Source organism: Vigna unguiculata, chromosome 5 (genome assembly GCF_004118075.2).
Source record: "Vigna unguiculata cultivar IT97K-499-35 chromosome 5, ASM411807v1, whole genome shotgun sequence".
In the NCBI taxonomy this organism is placed as follows: domain Eukaryota; kingdom Viridiplantae; phylum Streptophyta; class Magnoliopsida; order Fabales; family Fabaceae; genus Vigna; species Vigna unguiculata.
The window spans coordinates 21,954,179-21,967,617 of record NC_040283.1 but is presented as its reverse complement, the minus strand read 5'-3'; positions in this window follow the sequence as shown (position 1 = coordinate 21,967,617).

Below are 13,439 nucleotides of genomic sequence, written 5' to 3'. Positions count from 1 at the left end.
TTTGAACATATTATAACAAGTACTTAAAACAATTCCAAGTATACAACACATTAGGCACACTGAATCATGTTATGGCAAGCAAGCAGGACATTATGACTCCATTATCCGGATAAATATAATAAGATCAGATTCCCTGGACGCTTGCACTTATGGTGGCCTCTACTACTCTCCAGAGCCATTGCCAATGGGTTTCACCCTACCACACACAAGGTTAGCCTTTAAGCATTTAAGGTCATTATCCTACCAAAGACTAGGGCATCCCGCTACTCTCACCACTTGGGTCAGTTTGCTCTACATGAGACTCACTGATCCTTTAGAGTTTCGGGATGCGATCCTTACTTGAATCCTTATCTTAATTATATAAACTACACACCACCATGAGATCTCCCCATGAGACTCATGGAATTACGCCTATCTCATACCCAATGACGGACCTTGGTTGGGACAAAAGGGAGCCATGGCTCCCCCAAACTCTTAATTATATATATATATATATATATATATATATATATAATTTTTATTACTTTTATTAAGTTATATATATATATATATATATTGTTTAAAAAGTAAAATAAAAATTAATTTGATGGATTAATAACTGGATTAAAGAGATTAAGGTTTTATATCATTATAAGGTTTATCCACAACAAGTCATAAAAAGGTATGAAATAAAAGAAAGACAGATTAGGAAAAAGAAATTGGAGAACAAAGATGACAAATATGCATACTCACACGATCTCATGAATAAGTATCCTAATATGATATATCTATGTTAGATTTATGATTCTTCCATTATGATTTTTCTCCCAAATTAAGTTTCCCCAAATTAGTATGAACCCTAACTATGATTTTAGGAATTTTTGGTATGAAATTGGCATGAACCCTAATTATATTTTCTCAAATTACTATAACCTAACATTATAAAATGTTGATATTTTGTATTTTCAACTGCATACAATAAATTAGTTGAATACTCTTGAATTGAAATAAAAATTAGAATACTCATTTATGTGAATTCAACAAATTAAGAAAATTAAAAATTGAAAAGTTTGAATTGCATGATTTAAATAAAGAAAATAATTTTTTTAATTAAAAAAATTATCTATAAAACATCTAATTTGGCACCCCTACATATTTTCTTCAAGTTCCGCCACTGCTCATACCAATTTCATGTCTCTCATACCAACCATCACCTTTATCTCATGCATCCAATTCTCATGCCACAATACCACCATCCAACATTTCCAAGCCATACATTAATCCAAACATGCTACTTTCATTTCATACAAATCCAATAACACATGCATATTCACAATAATATTCAGCCACAACAGAAACATGAAATAAAAAAAATGAAATTTCGCATTATTCTCGCTTAGGCTAAAAGCCTTCGCCCAGGCGACATCAACGATCTCACCTAAGCTAGGCATTCTCGCTTGAGCGAGACTTGAAACAGTAGTACAGTGAGCACTCTGCGAGTCCTCGCCTAAGCGGACCCATCTTGCCTGGGCGAGATCGCTCTTCGCCCAAAACACAGATTCCTCGTCTAAACGAGAACACGAGCAAAGAACACCAGGTTTCTTCGAGAGCTCGCTTGGGCGAGTCACTCTCGCTTGAGCGAGACAATGCGTCGCTCAAAACAAGAGCCCTTCGCCTGGGCGAGGTGCTCGAGCAGAACCTAGGCGAGTCTCAGCTACTCTCGCCTAGGCGAGACGAGCTCGCTTGGGCGAGAATGACAGTACTTGCCACTGTTACGCGCATGCAGCAAAAACACATACCCAAAAATAACATACCAGAACACAAACAAACCAGTTTCATACGACCCAAACATCCTTCAAGCATCCAAGGTATTCAATCAAACCAAAAACATGGAGAAATGCCTTAAAACAGTTAAAACCTAGCTTCCCTTACCTTTTTAGTCACAAGAAAAGGAGCAACAACTCAAAGAACGCAACCTAGGCACAATAGCTCCACGGACTAAGATGGTGAGCTGAAATAGAAACCCCAGAACCCAAAACGAGAGTAAGAGGATGAACCCCAAACGCAACAAAATCACCCAACAGGAGAAAGGGGGAAGAAGGCTACAACAGATTCAAGGAGTAACTTACTTGGTAGTAAAACAAGCTGAGCTAGCTCGAGGGTGGAAGGTTCTATATGCCCTAGTAGAGCTTCTGCTTTCGTAGAGAGAGATAGGAGAGAAACTATTTTTCTGAAAAAGAGTAAAGTGAGATTGTGAGGAGACTGGGCAAAGTATTGGAGTCCCCCTAGTGGATTGACCGTGGGCCTACGTAAAGGCGAGACCCATACACTTAGAAACTGAAAAATGGACTTACAATTCGTATCACATTTTTTTGTTATTTTACTTTTTATTTTCTATTAGCAATTTTTAAATAATATTATTTCTTTCTTCGTTATCTTAAAACTGTTTCAGATTTTTACATATATTTATATTTATGTTTTCTTCTCTCAATTTACGGAGAGATTCCAATCTATGAAATGAAGACGGTGAAAATGTTCTTTAGTCAGTTTCTTTCAATTAAATTTTTTTCTGGACCCCGTATAATAAAGAAAAAATATTTTAATAAGAGTAGCCATGTATTAAACTTTTCTTCTGCTTTTTCGGAGGAAATATTTCTTAATTATTGAGTATGTAGGAGTGATGGTTTGTCAACAAAAGCTGAAAGTTAAGTTATACACATTCTATTAATAAAAAATCATAGCAATTCCAAAATACATTATTACATTATTCTTCCGAAGTCTAAAATAAAATATGCAAAACAAAGAAAACTCAAAAGGAAGACAGATTTTACACACGTGGATCATGGATCTGCGCTTGCTTTTTTATTAGAGTTTGATCCTAATAATACGATGAGCTCAAGAATAAAGTAAATAATACATTCGTTTTATGTCTTAATAAAGAAGGTTTTGAAAAAAAATTATTACTACTAATAATTTTTATATTAAATTAATTATAATATTATATTTTAGAGAAAAAAAAGCTTAAATTTTTTTTATATTAATATATATCTATTAAATTAATTATAAAATTATGTTTAAGAAAAAAGTCTCAAAAAGAATAATTTATTAATAATATAGTTTTATTAAATTAATTATAAGTTTATATGTGAGAATGATATTTAATTAAATTATTATTAGTGTATTGTTAATTTTTAGTGGTATTAAAAATGATATTTTATGAGTTAAAACTCTTTTTTGGTAAACTATAATTTTGTTTAAAAAAAGAGAATGATTAGTTATCTTTATTTTTGTATAACCAATCTTGATTCTACTTTCTTTGTTTTATCCCTATGTGACTTCTATTGCCTCTCTTTGATTTCTTCTAATCTATAGTCTTTTTTTTAGGATTTTGGCAGATTACATTATTTGAATATCATGTTGTTCGTATGTATCGATCTTTTCATCCTCATTTCTGTTTAGTATGTTTTTCTTTATATTTGTGTTGCTATTTTTTTATTTTGTTTGTTGGATTTATATTAAAATTAGAAATGTGGTTTTTTTGCTTAGTTTTGTTTTTCGGTACTTTTAGATTTACAGATTTTGAGAGTTTTTTTTTCCATATATCTTGACGAGGAACTAAAATTTTTCTACAAAACTATTAATTAGATTAAGGTTTAGTCTTTTTGTGGATGATAGAATAATTGTTTGAAAAAGGTTCTATTAAAATCAATGATGTAGATTTTTGTAAGGATATACATTGTAGGCACATTTCTTCATCAAATTATATTCAAAGGCCTCATCTTTTTCATAAAAAAAAAAACTCAAAAAATAATTTTAAATAAAAAGCCTCATTTTTTAAGTTTGTTTTAAACCTCCCAAACTCTTGAGTTGTCCTGCCTAATGACATTTCGTTGACAATAAAAGAAACACAAATGTTATGTCTAATAACATGGACTTAGACTACCTGACTCTTATTAAAGGTTGGTCTCACCTTCGAAATTTGTACGGTCTCCAAGGGGATTAATACATTTTTGTTTTGGTACATAGAAAATAATTTTATTTCATATAATTATTTTAAAGGAAGATGCAAAACTTTCTTTAAAGAAGTACTTTAGTTGTCTTCAAAAACAAGCAAAAATTACTCTTTTCGATATAAAATTGACCAATTATAAATCCAAAGAAAATCATTTCGTGAGAATTTATATTTCATTCTTTTATTCCTATGCATATTTATTATTATTATAAAGATATTTCTTATGTTTACTTTGAAAGTCATTTTATTACAAGATTTGCCACTATAATTTGAAAATTATGTTCGTAAACATATGTTCAAATATCTTATGCTTCATGAAGAATTTCATAAAGTTAAATGCAAAGTATTTATTAAAACCCAACCAAAGAAATCCAACAAAATTGGCAAATGATAAGAGGTCTAAGACCCGGGGAAAAAAATTAAAAAGTTCATGTGAAGTTTAAAGTGAGAATGCTTGTTGGGGTAAGGATCACGTGGACATAAAATTTTAGAAACACATGAAATATATAATTGGTTGATGAGAATTATTGCTTATTTGATTTTATAAATATATTTAATTATGTATAGCATACAACATTCATGTGTTTATAATTTAGTAGTGCACCTTGTATCATATGTAAGGTTGTATTTTAATCGTTGGTGGTGTAAGTTGGGTGCTTTGGGGCTTGGGTTTGAACTAGGTAGTATGTGGATTGATTTATTTTTGTTGTTTTTCTCTCTCTTTCTAGTTTCATTATTTTGGGGCACGTGCAATGAAAACATTAATTGTATGTTTTTTTATTCTTTCTTTTTTTCATTTGGGTTAGGGAGGCACGTGTTCATCAATAGGGTTTTAGGTTTTAGTTTTTGATTATGAGAAGATTGGTTGGCATTGCCATACTAGGGAAAGAAATGGCCAGGTTGTGTTTTTTAACCGCAAATTCCTTAGTTAATGTGAGTAACCATATAAAAAGGAAGGAAATAATGCTGAGTGAATGCTAGGTTAAGGACCTTCTAGGTAATAAGTTTTAGGAGTTGGGGAGTAAGGAAAAAGAAAAAATATAAGCAAACGACCAGAGCAGAGAGGGACGCGAGGAGAATGAGAGACGAAGGGTTAGAAAGAGGAACTACTGAACAACTAGGTATGGGGTGCTACTCTTGTCCTTTCTCCTTGTTCATTAAGGTCTTATGCGTGAGAATTGTAATGTTTAGAATGTGTTAATGCAATGACGATGAATGGTATCCTACCTTTGTTAGTTTCTGGCTTTTGAACTTGCTTTGATGTTGGTATTCTGGTTTTCAAACTTGCTTTGATGTTGGTAAACCACGATCCTTTTATTCTCATGCTGTCGTGAAAGTGTGTGAGTTTCATTCCGTTCTAGAGGCCATAGTTTTTCTCCTTCGTGAACCTTTAACAGTTGGTGGTGCGTCGACTTTTTTTTTTTCATTGTGTGATTAGTTCCACTACGGAGGTGGGTAGCATTCAGAGTTAGGATTCTTAAGAACTTTAACCTGGTGGGGGCAATTTTGTGGGTTTCAAACTCTACGTTATATAGGCTGGGTTCGTTAGTCATGGTACGTCCACGATTTCCGTTGGGAGGCAGTGCACGTGCTTGGACAACTGTTGGGGCCTTCCCTTTTCTTACCTTACGTTTTGTTGGGATTGCTAGGAGACCATGTGGTCATTGCATATAGCCTGGGTTTTCATTCTTCATGCTATTTTGAGTTCACCTTTACAATAAGTTCTCTTTGGCCTTTTCACTACATGCGTCAAGTTCGTTTATAGGAGAGAGAAGTTGTACAAAAGTATACAAGACTTTTCACTTTTTGGTACATAAGGAGAGTAGGGCTACGACCCACAACATTACTATTATTAGGACAACAATAAAAAAACGTAGAAGGGTGAAAAAACTTTTGCTTTCGGGGTTTAGTAAGTTGGTAGGTGTTGGAGTTTTAAAATTCTACTGCTAGATATATAAGACTTAAGCTGCTTATAGTTATGTTTTGTTTTAGCTAGGGTTATGGTATTGTTATAATATATAAGGCACATAAAAATTTTAAGGTTTATTTTAGTTTAACGATTACTAATTGTTTGGGAAGCATTAGATATAAGTTTATAATATATAATTCTTTTTTCTGATTGTGAATAAAGTTGGCATTAGATCTAAAGCATACTTCAGGGATTTTATTTTATTATATTCTAGGAATGCCTAATTAATAGGTTGTCAAATTTTGGTTTTAGTTTCGACTTTGCAGTGGATGGCATATGGTTTCACTTAACATATGACTTTGAGAAGAAAGAAATATGGAACAGCTCGTGGAAAAGGTTTTCTCGTCTTACCTAGATATTAGTAGTGATTTTTTCACCTGCACGAGGCAGTGGAAAGAGGTCATCTTCGCCTGTGCGAGGTAGTGGTAGAGGATAAGTTTAAGTATTGTACTCTCTCGCCTACGCGAGGCAGTGGAGAGGGGAAAAATGTTTCACCCTTAGTTCCGGCTCGAAACCGAGTATAGTGCTCGGTGAGCGATTCACCGAAGTTTTTACTCATAAGTAGTCGAGGAATAGGGGAAACAGGTCCTTGCTGCGAGGGCAAGACAACTCGAATCAAATGGTTCTAGGGAATGGGTTATAGTGGCTGGAGACAAGTGACGGCAATTGGAGAGTGGTAGTGATTACCACTTTGAAATATCTTGTTGGTTTGATGTAATGATGTGTTTATTATTTGTGTTGTTTTTTTTCTGTTAAATCCTTATATACAATAATTGTCTGCAATTAGTTGGTTTGATGTAATGATATGTATATTATTTGTGTTGTTTTTTCTGTTAAATCCTTATATACAACAATTGTCTACAATTAGCTCACCCTGTTTTGTGTGTTGTAGTGTATGCGATGATCGTATGACGTGTGTGTTATACGAGAGCAAGTAATAATGCAGGTGTTTTCGAACGAGAGTAGATTGACGTGAGTGTGGGAAGAACTCGTGGTTTATTTCTTGTTTGATTTTAAGTTAAATGAGAAAAATGATGTAATTTTTTTTATTTATTTACTGTTACTATTTTAAAACTCCTAGACAACTTTATTTTGAATTAATTGTTTGAAATATTATCGAAGTTTTATTTATATATTTATTATTCTTGTGGTTTTGTATGAAGTGTATGTTTCACAACTATTTGTGACATCTTAAATTGGGATGTTACAGGAGGAATTTTATTGTCAAAATAGGCTTCGAGAAGGGAACAATATTTACTTATTTAATTTTATGCACTTATTTAATTGTTTCTTTTTTGTTGTTTTTAGGTTTAATACTCGGATAGTCCCATTTTGGGGTAGTGTGTCAAATTGGTACCCGTTTTAAAAAAAAATGTCAATTTGATCCCTAAAGTGGATAATGGGCATCAATCAAGTCTTTTTATTGATGTTGTTTAAATCGTTAACTGATTTGTGTTTGGTTCAACGTTGGAGAATTGATTCTAGTTGAATCAATTCTCAATTCTCCAATGCAACAATTAGTTGTTTCTCATTCAACATGAATTTTTTACCCTTTAGGATTTAAGGTTTAGGGTTTAGGGAAGAGGCTTTGTGTTGTTGATAAAATATGACGAGAAGAACAACATGAGAAGAACACGACGAGAAGATTTTGGGGTTTTAGTGCGATTAGTATGTGAAAATGAAATCTGAAGTTGTTATTAATAAATAATTAGTATGGTTATTTTAGGGTTTTAGAAGTGTTTGAAGATTCTGGTGATTTTTGTGTTCAGGGTTAGTGTATTTTATGTGTTTCAAGTTGTAAATTCTTTATGTAATGTGGTGGAGTCAGTATTAGTTCATTGAATTGGTTGACAATGGTGGTTCACCATTATATGTGACGGTGACTGTGGTGAGGTTGTGGTCCTCCATTTTAAATTGATTTGTCGTGGTGTGTTTGTGGTATAGAATGTAAATTTTGTTTTATATTTTGGGCACTTTCATATTTTATAGGGATATATAGAGAGACAAATATAGTAATTGAGATGAATGAGCCTGTTTTTGAAGTGGTGTTTCACCATGGGGGAAAGTTTTTCAATGATGGGTCACTGGAATATGTAGGAGAGAACAATACTTTATCAATGTTATTTATTGAAATGCTTAGTAGCTGATTTGCTTAGCACGTTATGTGTTTTAAAGAACAATGTTATCTATTGAAATGCATTTGGGATTAATATCATGTGTATTTGCAGCATAATTTAACTTATATGATTGAGCGCAATTTTGAAGCCATGAACATTTTATTTATCTTCATTTGTATTTTGTTTTGTATGGAAGCCATATAGTTTGGAACTTCATGTCCTTATTATACACCTAACTAAAGAGAAATATATTCTTTCTTCATTTGGATGTATGCAAGCATGACATTTTTATGTCTTTACATTTTCTTAAGAAGTTGCTAACTTTTCCATCAAATTAATAACTTCCTCTTTTAATTGAGAAGTTTCATTCAAATCAAAATTTGAGATATTGTGCCCTTCACTACTAAATCTTGTTATGGACTGAAATGCAACACTATGAAGACATCCTAGTCCTATGCAACATACACGTCCAAGATGATTCTTTCACAACACTTTACTAAAACAATCATCAGCTGAGATTTCATTAAAATTAATATTTTGACTAATTTCTTGTGTTATGTTCTCCTGTAAATATAAAAGTACTCAATGAATATTGAAACTGGAATTGGAAGAAGAATATTGAAACCAAGTCCATTTAAATGTGTATTTGGCAATGAAACTGAAAGTTGTGATAAGGAGTCCAAACTAAACCTATGATATTTCTTTTCTTCACACTCTCAAAGTATCCATTCCTTAACATTCAAAATTTCATAGTGCATGATAAAGGAAGGCATATAATGTGTGTTTGAGTATATCTACTTTCAAAGTTAAAAAATATTCAAAATTAAAAAATTAAAGCACATAATATTTTTTAATGAAAACACTTAAATATTGGTAGCATGTAGTGGGATGACGAGTTCAATGAAGACTACCTGTTTTCACTTTGGAATTTGCCAAAAGTTGCAAAAAAAAAAGGAGTACAAGATTTGCATGTAATTCCCTAATATTGCTTAAAGATATACATATTTCAAGAAAAATAGAAAAATTTCACGAATACTTACTCAATTCTGGAACTCTAAAAACCATTACAATAATGTTGAAGAAGTTAATGGAAATTAGAGTGAGATTGATTTATAAAAGATTGTAATCCTCTCACTAGAAATAGGTACCTCTAATTTGATTTGATTTTCCTTATGATGAGAATATATAATATTTGTTATCATCCATAATTTTGACATGCATGATTCTCATGTCCTCAAAATCAATTCAAGAAAGTGGTGTAGCAAAATGAAAAAGAGTTTAATATTGGACAATTATTTCTTAACAAACATACTATTGTTGTAAGACCCGCAAAATTTAATTAATTCAATAAATAATTAATTAATAAATGCGGGTAGTGGAAGCCTTTATGTCATTAAATATTGACTATTGTAATGTGGAAAAGTATTAGGTCAAATGGTTGAGAGTACTTGATTATGTGAGAGGACTTGGGTTTAAGTCCTATGTGTGCCATTTATGTGCTATTTAATTTATTATTATTTTAATAATATGATGGATCATGATGATTGATAATATAATCCTAGAATTGGTTGAATGGTTGTGCATTGATTTGTCATTGGCATGGTTAGGGGTTTGAACATTGGTAGAACCAATTAAACTTTCCTTTTTGTCAAAATTCTTTTTGGCATCGAATGGAAAGGTCATAGAAACCCTAGCCGTCAGAGGGCAGCTAGGAGGGTAAGGAGAGAAAATTCAGAGTGAAACTGTGGTATTGATTGAGGCATAAGAGGCTGAATTGGAGAGAGTTAAGGCAAGCATTGTGATCAAGGAAGAAATCAAGAATATTCAAGTTTTAAGCAAGGATTTTCAGGATATGAGAGCTAGAACTGTTCCTTTTATTTAGTGCTGTTAATTGCCTGAAATGTATGATGAATTGGATTCATATACTCTACCTATTTCATGTATTTTTCGTGTTTTCTGGAATTTTCTAGAAACAGCCTGGCGGGTGATGAACCACCGCCAGGCGACTCATCTTTTTCTGGGTAATTTTGGGTGTAACGTCCCTACTGAAAATTACTTATTTAAATAAAATAAATAAGAAATGAAGTTCAAACGTCATAACTTTTATTATTCCCAAACGCGGGAAAATTTAAAATAAAAATCGAGTGCGCCAAAATTTAAATGAAACTAAAATATAATGTATTACAAGTTCCAAAGTTCGATAAACAAATGAAAACATAGTAAAATCCCTAGCTCATAGTATCCCAAGCTGTAACATCCCTGGCTACCCCTCCTCGGCCCCCAGAGGCTGTCAGGTTACTACAGCCCAATGCACCCCAACCCATCACCCTTCTCCGTCCATTCATACTGGGTGGGTTGTTGCCAGTGGGGATCGAATCCCCAACCTGACCTTTAACACCTCTGGCACACCAGTAGATGCTACCAGTTGGGGTCACCTCTAGCATCTACTGGTGTGCCAGAGGTGTTAAAGGTCAGGTTGGGGGTTCGATCCCCACTAGCAACAACCCACCCAATATGAATGGACGGAGAATGGTGATGGGTTCGGGTGCATTGGGCTGTAGTAACCTGACAGCCTCTAGGGCCCGAGGAGGGATAGCCAGGGATGTTACACAAGCTAGACTTCTCTCCGCATCTACACATCCACAACATCACCTGTAGCATAGTCTGCTCCCGTGTAACGAATCACACAATCATCGCCAAACACAAACAAAAAGGGTGAGCTTATACACAAAATAACATATAAGTTAACAAAATAAAAGCAATAAACCCATCTTATTCCTCCTAGTTAGTTCTTGGCCAAGACCTTATCCCCAAGGCTTTTCAGCCTTTACAACACACAAATAGTTAGCCTCAGATTCAGGGTTGACGATGCTCACATAAACCTGCCCGCTCGTGGTCCTGCCTCTACAAACCTCCCCGCTCGTAGTCCTGCTCTACGAACCTGCCCTTCTGTAGTCCAACTCACGTGATCCACCAGCTATGTACCTCCCCCGCACACAACATCTCTCAAGTGTAAGCACGAAACATACGATCCTACCTCGCTCGTATCCCCACATGAGAGTAACAAGATATGAACTTGCCCGCTCATATCATCACGTGTTCACCACCATCCATGAACCTACCCGCTCATGGCACAACATCTCTTGATCCAAGTATAGCATCATTACTTAAGAGCAACACACGTAAGTCACAAACTGTAGCATTATCGCCTAGCGGAACCTCTTCACCGCCAGGCGTTAAGCTCCAGACAGACCCACTATTTTAGGGTCTGTCGCCTGGCGAATGACACCTTGTCACCAAGCGCCACACAGTGTAGGGACCCCTCGCGCTAGTCCTATCGCTTGACGCACATACCCGTGCCACCAGGCGCTATACCAGAAACACACCTCTGCTGGTTTTGGCACCCAAAACAGTTTAACTTGCAGTCTAAATTACTCCCAAAGTTCAGTTATACACTTTTCAAGCAAAGTTGAATTATTGATAATCTGCCACTCTCGTGGTTTCTAGTGCCTCTCCTTCGTAGTTGTAACTCCCCTCATTCCAAACCTATGATTTTACTGAGCACTTTAATATTTCATAATACCTCAATCAAGCTCATGGAAAAGACTACCAATCTAGTACATGAAATTTAGACTATATGCAACTTCCCTACTGAAATGATTCTAACGTTTTGTTTAATATCTCCATTCCAAGTTACCCAAATTTTATGGTTGATACTTTAACGTTCACAAGGATGTTTATGGCAAAATTACCCAAAATCAGAATCTGAAATTCCTACAATTCATATTGGACATCTTATGGGATCCTAACTATCCCTTACAATTCCCTTGCAATTATCATTTAATCGTACTCCTTAGTTACAAACTTAGAATAACCATTATTGTATTCTCCTCATTTAGTCCTTTTGATTCCCAACTTTAATGTACTCTTCTCGTCACCTAAATCCATACTCATGACCTAGAGACTCATTTCACTAGCACCCTCCCTCACAGTCACCAACCAAATTTCTAAAACAGTGTTGGTTCATTGTTGTCGCCTAATAGCATCGTAATGGCCGCCAAGCGGCGCACCAGTTCCTAGTTAAAAAACCAGGTTTTCTGCACTTGCGAGAAATCCAATTCCCCCTAATTTGACACACAATCCAATTAAACCAAACTGCACCAATTCACATAAAATTTGTCAGAACAACACAACGCAATATCCTTCATTTCACATCATATAATTATTGATTTAAGGAACCTCTATTCATCACTTTTCCCTTTCAAGAATCCAACTCGACTCATGATTCAATGGTTATCCTCACATCATTTCCACACCACTTTATCATACAATTAAATCATACAATTTACATTATGATGCATCATACACGATAAACAACAACCAATTCTAGAAGTGTCAATGACTCCTGCACCAAAACATAACCAACAACCCAGAATAGCTTCGCGTCGCCTGGTGGAAATCCTTGACCCGCCAGGCAGTTCATACCAGAACCCAATAAACTGGGTCACTACTGATGCGTCGCCTGGCGGCATCTTCATGCCCGCAAGGCAATTTCTAGGCGGAAACCCAGAAACTTACGTAAACAGTGCGAAAGAACGGGGAAAATCTATGCAATCATATCATGGAAATGCATAATCATTCATACGCGAATTAAAACACAAGAAATAGCTCCCCTTACCTGGATTCCTTGCTAAAACTCGAATTTGGTGTGCTTATCCTTCAACCAAAACCCTTCTAGCCTTTGGTCCCACTCTAACAACGTCTTTCAGCCTCACCTCTCCTTTCAACCAGTACCACCTCTTCTGGAAAACCTTTGCCTAACCCTCACACGAAAATGCAACACTCTCTTTCTCCTCCAATTGCCTTCTCTCTCTCACTTACTACCCTAATTAAGTGTAATTAACTCTAAAACGAAAAATGCCATTAAGTTTTATGTTAATGGCTAATCATGAACCATTATTTGGTTGTCTCCAGCCTACTAGGCTGCCTCTCTTGGCAGCTAGGGTTTCTTAGCCTTTTCACATTCATGCCAAAAGAAAATTTGGCAAAAAGAAAGTTAACTTCATTCTTAACAAGATTCAAGCCCACAACCACTCAATTACAAAGCCAATGCACAACCAATTTAACCAATACATGTTTCATGATAATTCCTAAAATTTTAGGATTACATTATCACTGATCACATTCAAACATATCATTAAAATAATGCACATAATAAAATATCATACAATTGGCATACATAGGACTTGAACTCAAGTCCTCTCACATAATCAAGTACTCTCAACCACTTGAGTTAGTACTTTTCCACGTCATTACAATCTGCATTAAATGCCTTAAAGGCTCCTACTACCCGGATTTATTA